The following is a 7,760-nucleotide window of genomic DNA, read 5'->3' as shown; positions in this document are numbered from 1 at the left end:
CGAGAGGCTAAGGTAAATGTGGTGGAATTTTTACATTAGTTTGCTTATATTAAAGTTTATTTAATTCAATCACTATAAATTGATTTGGTAGATTAATTTATTTGGAGTTATGTTTAGATTAATTTTCATATATTAAAACTAATTTATTTGAGTCGATACATGTAGACATGGTGTCGGATAATCGGTGTTCGAATAATGATTAAATTGAAAATATGTTTAAATTATATATACAATCAAATTAATTTGACTTAGAATAATTAAATTTTGTTTAAAGATTACAACCACACTAATCGCCATGGAATTGATAACTCATGATTGTTTTTAATGAATTCGTATATTTTTCTATATTGAAGCGAAAAAGTTAGGCAAATTGTTGAAAGTGAAGGTCATCGAGGATTCCTCGCATCTAAGCATTAAACACTTAGATAATTCTATTTGTGCCATTTGAATTTCGATAGCCTTATATTGTGGTTTATTTAATTGCTTGATATTTTAAAATTATTTTTTGATTATTTGCATTCTGCAAAGTGATTACTACTACTAGTCGACTTGAAAGAAGCGGGACGACTTAGTTGGGATCAGCGGTGCTGGTGAAATTGTACTGAGAAATGTGTCGAGCGATGAAACCAAAAAAAGTTAAAATAGGCAGTTGCATGCTCCTTATTCAATCGTGGGCATGATATCAACTATCATTTTTACGCCCTCGAGTGGACCTCCCTTATGAATTCTCACTCTTAATATGGTAAAATTCCTTTGATAATATCATTATCGTTTTAATTCTTCATTGTTGTAATTTTCAAATAACATATTATTTGAATAGGTAGAACAACCCTAGGAGACACAACAATATACTGGAAAGGAGGTTAGTTTATGAATTTCATAGTTATCGGTTTTTGATTCCAACAATTGAAATTAAATATAGGCATGTGCTAAAATATTTGTTTTTTTTGTTGATTTTTTTGTATTTGTTTTGTCACCTCTTTATCTTATTTTATTTTTACTTTTCTTATTAGTGTGCTCGAAAATTTGTACTTCATTTAGACTCTCCTACAATTTTGGATTTCACTATTCCTACAAAATCATCCAAATTCAGGGCAGTTTGAGTTCTCTCCGTCCCTTAGGATATTGTGCTTATTCTATTTATATTTGTTTGTATGCTTATGTGATATAGTCCTTGAATTGTCATTTGTGTTTAAGTAATTTTCTCACACCTACCATTAAAATTAATTTTTTAATTTGGAGTTTTTATTGATTCTGTTTTGGAATTAACTTGTGGAGTTTTATGCATTGTGTGATATATACTTTAAGACATGTGAGAGTTAAGCATGATAAGTTGTTTTTCAGAAATTATTATTTTAGGTTATCTCCTAAATTGAAGAATTATATTAAATTTTAAATTTACAAGTTTGACATCAAAACCATAATTTTTTGTGAGCATTTAGGCCTATAGAGCATATATTTATTTGTGCTCATTTTATTTTTGGTTGTGAGTATGTCAACTTGATTTGTTATTCTAGAACTTACTTCGGTTATACATTTCGAGACCATGTTATTGATTTGTTATACTAGGGTGATAGAGGCACTTAAGATTTAACCCACCTAACTTTTAAACAACTTACCTATTGTATTATCCCCTAGTAAACCCTATTGATCTTCACAAAATTTTTTAACCTGTAGCCCATATCTATGTTGTAAATATTAGGCATGTGCTAAAATTTATAAATTCGTACTACATTTTGTATGAATGCTATATGTGGATTCGAGGATTCAAGAATACGTCCAGCTAGAATTTTGGCTAATTGTAACATTTTGGCACGTCAAAGTGCCATTGATCATTTTTACAACGATAAAGATGCACGAATCTGACTGAGTGATGCAACAGTTTGGGTGTACGCAACATATTCCACTACCACCCAAGAGCTCGATAACCTGCACAATATCAAATTGTGAGGGAGACTCGAGGAAGATTGGCTAACATTCTACAAGAAGTACATCAAGATTTGGTAGTGTAGGTATGGTTACTTGCCAACGTGTGAACCATTTCTCACATCGGAGTTGGAGACATCTCTGAATTACATGGGTTGGTTCAGGCAGAATGGCAAGTCGTATCTACTACCTGCTTCAAAAAGAGTAGGCAACGTAATTGTAGGAGGCCAAGACAAGGGCCTATCAATCCTATGTAACAGCCCACCTGACATAGATCATATCGATATGTTGTTTGGCGTATAGTTGAGTAAGTTAAGGTAGAAAAGGGTGATATTGGTGAAATATCCGTTATAAGTGTGGGTGGCATATTGTGGGGATTCGACAGTACACCTATTTACGGAATACCTTGTTGAAATTTTCCATTTGGCGAACTCTAGGGTTTAGTGGACTTTTTTGTGTTGCAATTTGCCAACCCCAAATACTTGGAGCGAACTCATTAGTTCATGGATTGATAGACTTGTTTTCCATGTTTTAGTGTAAAAACGATAACTTAGTGAGTATCGTTAGAGTTTAGTTGAGACCTAGTTGGAATTGAACTAGAGTACTGTAGATGATAGCTTAACATGTTTAGGTAACTGAGTGACTTGTTTAGTTGGCTTGTTTTATAGTAGAAGTAACGTTTCACTACTCACTAAACTGATTAGTGGTAGTAGTTAAGTTTGGTATATGTTTAAGCAAGCCTATTCTCTTGCTTTTGAGGGCTATAGTGGAATTTTCTAACCCATCCACTAAGCCATGTCCCCACTATCTATGTTATATAAGGGTGTTGATAGCCGACATGTTTCACCTTTGTTTTTCTCTGCATTCTTTTCTAAGTCTCTGGAAAGTTTTAGAGTATCTTCATTAGAGAAGATGAGAAAGGTTTCTAATAGCTAGCCAAAACACCCTTGTTAAGTACCAACTTGTTGGTAAGTTTTGGAAAGCCCTTAGGTTGTTATTGAAGGGATTTATGTTTTTGCATTAGATATGCATGTTTAAATTAGATAAATGGTCTGATGGCTATAATTGTTTCTTATCGAGCTCAAGAATGTAGTAAAGGTCTGATCAATCGAGGTAAATGACTAGTAGAGTAGATTCCATTCTGAAGTTGCTGGTGAGTTCCTTTTTACTTCCTTTAAGTTATGAAACATCCATGATATGTGGGTTATGTGTGGTAACTTGCTCTTACCGTAAATGAGTTGATGTATTGTGTCTAGACATGAGTGTGAGTATGGCCATTGTAAAAACACCCTCCTTGTTGCGCGAGCCCAGTACCAGGAAAATTATGATATGTGAACATTGTGGAAATGAAATCTATATGTGATGCCTTTGGTAGGGCAGCTATATTGCAAACCGAACTGCAAGATCACGACCTGACCTTGCAGGAGAACACGTGTTCGACTTAACAAGAATATTGAATGAAAATAAATATGACTGATATGTGATTTTGATTCTGAGATATGGGTCCAAGGCCAACACAAGGATGGGTCGTTAATAACCATGTAGGTTTGTGAGAGATGTGTATAAGTCGACGGAATGTGTCCGCCTCAGTAATGTACGTATGGTAATAAAGTGGCGCAATGTTGCCGCCCAGAACTGTGGATGTCGATTAGCGTATTATGTCTATATAACTGAGTCTTACGAAAAAGTTATGGTATTTTTCTTACGAGTACTATTGCTTGGTTGATTATCGGAGTTCTTGTACATCTAATTGTGTCTATTTTGGAACTCACTAAGTTCAAATGAACTTACTCCACTACTTTTCATTCTCAGGCATTTTGATATTAGAAGAAGGATCTGTCGAAGGGGACTACGCCATAGTTGCGGTTGAAAGTGAGCTACTTAGTTATTTTGTATCATGCGTGGCTATGTGGCGGATGACATATACATAGGTTTTGTATTTAACTTTTGCAATTAACTATGTCGTTGCATTATTTTATCTTAAATGAGAATTGTCTTTTCTTTGAAAGTGTACGCCAAACCCTTTTGATTTGTTGATTGTGAATTTTAATGATTTTGATTATATATACGTCATAACTAGGTAGTAGTTGAATAAAAAATTTTCTTTTACAACTTCTAATATTTTCTCAAAGGTTGCGATATTAAATGAAAGAATAAAAATGACCTTTACACTAACGAAAATTTTCATAATTATTTTTCTTAAAAATTTTAAATTAAGTCAAAGGATTTGAATCTGTTAGTAATAGCCTAGTTCGTTGGGCAGTTTGTCTGGCTGATTGATACACGCCATGTCTTCCTAATGGGCTAAGAGGTGTTACAAGTTTTGGTACTAAAGCATAGGTTGAGTCGATTCCAATAAAATCGAAGGCTAAATCATACCCCACCATGCATGATATATCTATGACTTATGCCTAGTTTAGGAATGCTTCTCAAAAGTGCTTTTGAAAAAAAAACACTTTTGGGGAGAAGCTAAAATTTTCAGTTTATGGAAAAAGTGCTTTTGGGCCAATTTTTTGCTTAGCAAAAGCACTTTTTCTCTAAAAAAATAGCTTATTTAGGAATTTTTTTATCTCAAAAGTGCTTCCTAGAAGTAATACCAAACACACCCTTAGTTCTTGCAGTTTTAATTAACTTAAGTTGTATTGTAACTAAAAATAATGTTGAAAGCTTAAGAGAAGCGACGGGCGAGGAAATGGAAAGTCATGTACTTTTGGAGTAAGGACAAGGTCCTGCAACTGATTCGGGCGTGATTGAAAACGGTTTCCACAATGCTTTCGTCACAATGATGGGTCAATGCTTTGATGAGTTCATAGGACCAACTCAAGTACCTCAACCACCACAACAATCTCGGCCTGAATTGCTATAGCTAGTACCTCTTGCACCTCAATGACTGACTACAACAGAATTTAATGGAGATCCTGTGAGAGAGATACATAAGCGTGGTGCTAAAGAGTTTCTAGGAGAAAAGAGTGATGATTTCGCGACAGCAGAGAAATGACTATCTTGTGTATGTAGAGTAATTTCAGAGCTGAAGTGCTCTCCAAGATAGCCTCTTATGCGGTATTTCGTTGCTGGAAGGGGAAACGTATCAATGGTGGGAAACATTGATAAGTGTGACCCCAAAAGGGCTAATAGATTGAGAATTTTTCTTAACAAAATTCAGAGAAAAATATGTTAATCCAGATGTATGTTGAGCGAATGAAGGAGGAGTTTCCATATCTCAGACAAGGACGAATGTCAGTAATGGAATATAAGCATGAATTTGTCAGACTTACTCGCTACGTGAGAGATGATAAGTGCTAAAAGTAACATATATTAACCACGTTCTTAATGCATTTTTAGGTGATTTTTTGATGTTAATGGTGAATTTTATGCTCCTAATCCATTAAATTCATGTTTTATACTTAGGAGAACATTTGGGAGAAAATGAGCGAAAAACGAGAGAAAATTAGAAAATCAAAAGAAGTTACAAGAGCCACATGGCCTGACCCTTTCCACACAGCTTGGCCACATAGCTGTATGAGCCATACGACCAAGTGGTACGCCATGTCAATTTTGTGAATTTGCACCCTAAATTGTGGGAAATCATGTTTTTTAAAGTTTTTCAGGCATTTTAAGATGTATATATGACAAAAATAAGAAGATAAGAGTGAGCTTTCATAGAATATTCAAGAAAAGAACTCGAAAAACACCATTAAATTCGATTCTAAAAGAGATTTCCATCAAGATTGAAGATTTGCATTTGATTTCTTAGGAAACCATCATGTGTTTCTTTGTTTCTTGTGGTTATACTGTATCTTGGATTTTTTAATTTTCAAGTATGAACTAATTTTCTAAATACCTAAGGAGATGAACAGACTTTTTTAATTTGTGTGCTTACTTCTTGGTTTGATATTTATAGATTAGTGATCCATGTTTGATGTGCTTAAATCAGAGGAAGAATTGACTTTTTTTAAGAGTATATATTGCATAATTGAGTGGAGTTGCATGCAATCATAGAAATAGGAAAACATAAATCCACAGGGTTAGAGTCAAATCTAATAGGGGAATCCATAGTTTGAGTTAATGTGATAATAGGGATTTTAATTAGAAAAAAATTTCAATTAATCAACCTAGAGTCAGTTGTTCTTACTCTCAAAAGAGATATTAGCCTAATTTAGGGATTTCTGTTGATCAAGATACTGAGTAAAGAAATTGCATAATTTAGGTTGATAGTGACAGATGAAATCTAGGTGAATTCTTTCTTGGGTATTATTTTGCTTCTTGGTTGTTAGTCGATTATTTTCATGATTTTTTCTTTGTCGTGTTTGTTAGTTAATTAATTTAGTTAATTTTAGTTTTTAATCAATCACTCTAATTTATCGGTTAAATAATAGAAATACAATATTTACTAGTACTTTTAGTCTTTGTGGGAACGATATCTTTACTCATCATAGCTATACTATTAATTGATACGTGCGCTTGCCTTAGTCGAATTTTTAGTTAGTTTCGCGACGTATCAAGTTTTTGGCGCTTTGTCGGGGACTAGAGTATTAGGAAAAAAATATTTCTATTAATTTAGCCATTTTTATTTTTTTAATTTAAATTTTTACATTCTAATTTTTCCTTTGTTTGATTATGACAGGTTCTTTTTGTTTATGACTAGAGGAAACCTGTTGAACCGTTAGTTTTTGATAGTGAGATCGAAAAAACTACTCGCAAAAATCGAAGAGAAGTTAGAGAAGTAAGGCAAGGTCAACATATTGTAATAGATGATCAAGAGTAAAAGGACATTACTGAGGAGATGGATAATAATCTTGCTAATCAGTAGCATCTTGCACATCCTGCTCTTCGGACTATGTATGACTATGCTAAGCCCACTCTGATTGGGGTTGAATCGAGTATTGTCAGACTGACTATTGCTGTAAACAATTTTGAGATTAAGTCAAACACAATTTAGATGGTGCAATAGAATGTTCAGTTTGATGGGTTGTAAGATGAAGATCCGAATGCTTATTTAGCTAATTTTCTAAAGATCTGTGGAACTTTCAAGATTAATGGGGTTACTGAGAATGCCATACGCTTACGGTTGTTCCCATTCTCCTTAAGGAGCAAAGCAAAACAACTGTTGAATTCACTTTCACGGGGTTCCATCACTACTTGGGCTCAAATGGCTGAGAAGTTTTTGTTGAAATATTTTCCACTAACTAAAATAGCTAAGTTGAGGAATGATATCTCTTCTTTTGTTCAATTTGATGTTGAGACACTTTACGATACATGTGATAGATTTAAGGATTTAGTGATAAGGTGTCCTCATCATGGACTACCTTTATGGCTCCAAGGTCAAACTATTTACAGTTGTTTGAACCCCTCAACTAGACAGATGCTTGATGCAGCGACTAGCGGAACATTGAATAACAAAACACCTGAGGCAGCCTAAGAGTTTTTTGAGGAGATGACACTGAACAATTTTTAGTGGCAAGTTATGAGAGTAAAACCTGCCAAGACAGCTGGAGTTTTTTTTTATAATGATGCAGTTTCTATATTGGCAAGTCAGGTTGAAACTTTTGGTAAGAAAATTGATGGGTTGAATTTTTCTAAGCAAGTGAATTAGGTAATGAAATGCGATGCAACTGGAGCGGGGATGATCAATCTAGAAAGTTTTCTGTTCAAGTTTAACATGAAGCATGACCAAATCAATTTTATGGGTATTAATTCTAGACCTCAGAACAATCCCTATAGCAATAATCATCCAAATTTCTATTGGGGTGGTCATGGTAATCAAAGGTCATGATCTCCTCCAGGTTTTCAGTAACCTTATCAACAAGAAAAGAAACCAAACCTTAAGGAGATGT

At 34.0% G+C, this 7,760-nt stretch overlaps 1 non-coding gene across 1 annotated transcript; it reads right to left on the bottom strand.

The window, feature by feature from the left end:
- Positions 1–7,123: 7,123 nt before the first annotated feature.
- On the bottom strand, positions 7,124–7,230 carry LOC128032173 (small nucleolar RNA R71). The gene has a single exon (XR_008188302.1). It is a non-coding gene; the product is annotated as a small nucleolar RNA R71 (small nucleolar RNA).
- Between the last annotated feature and the right edge of the window lie 530 nt (positions 7,231–7,760).

The sequence above is a fragment of the Gossypium raimondii genome, chromosome 8 (assembly GCF_025698545.1).
Source record: "Gossypium raimondii isolate GPD5lz chromosome 8, ASM2569854v1, whole genome shotgun sequence".
Classification (NCBI taxonomy): Eukaryota; Viridiplantae; Streptophyta; class Magnoliopsida; order Malvales; family Malvaceae; genus Gossypium; species Gossypium raimondii.
The sequence above is the reverse complement of the archived record's forward strand: the minus strand, read 5'-3'. Positions and strand labels throughout refer to the sequence as shown.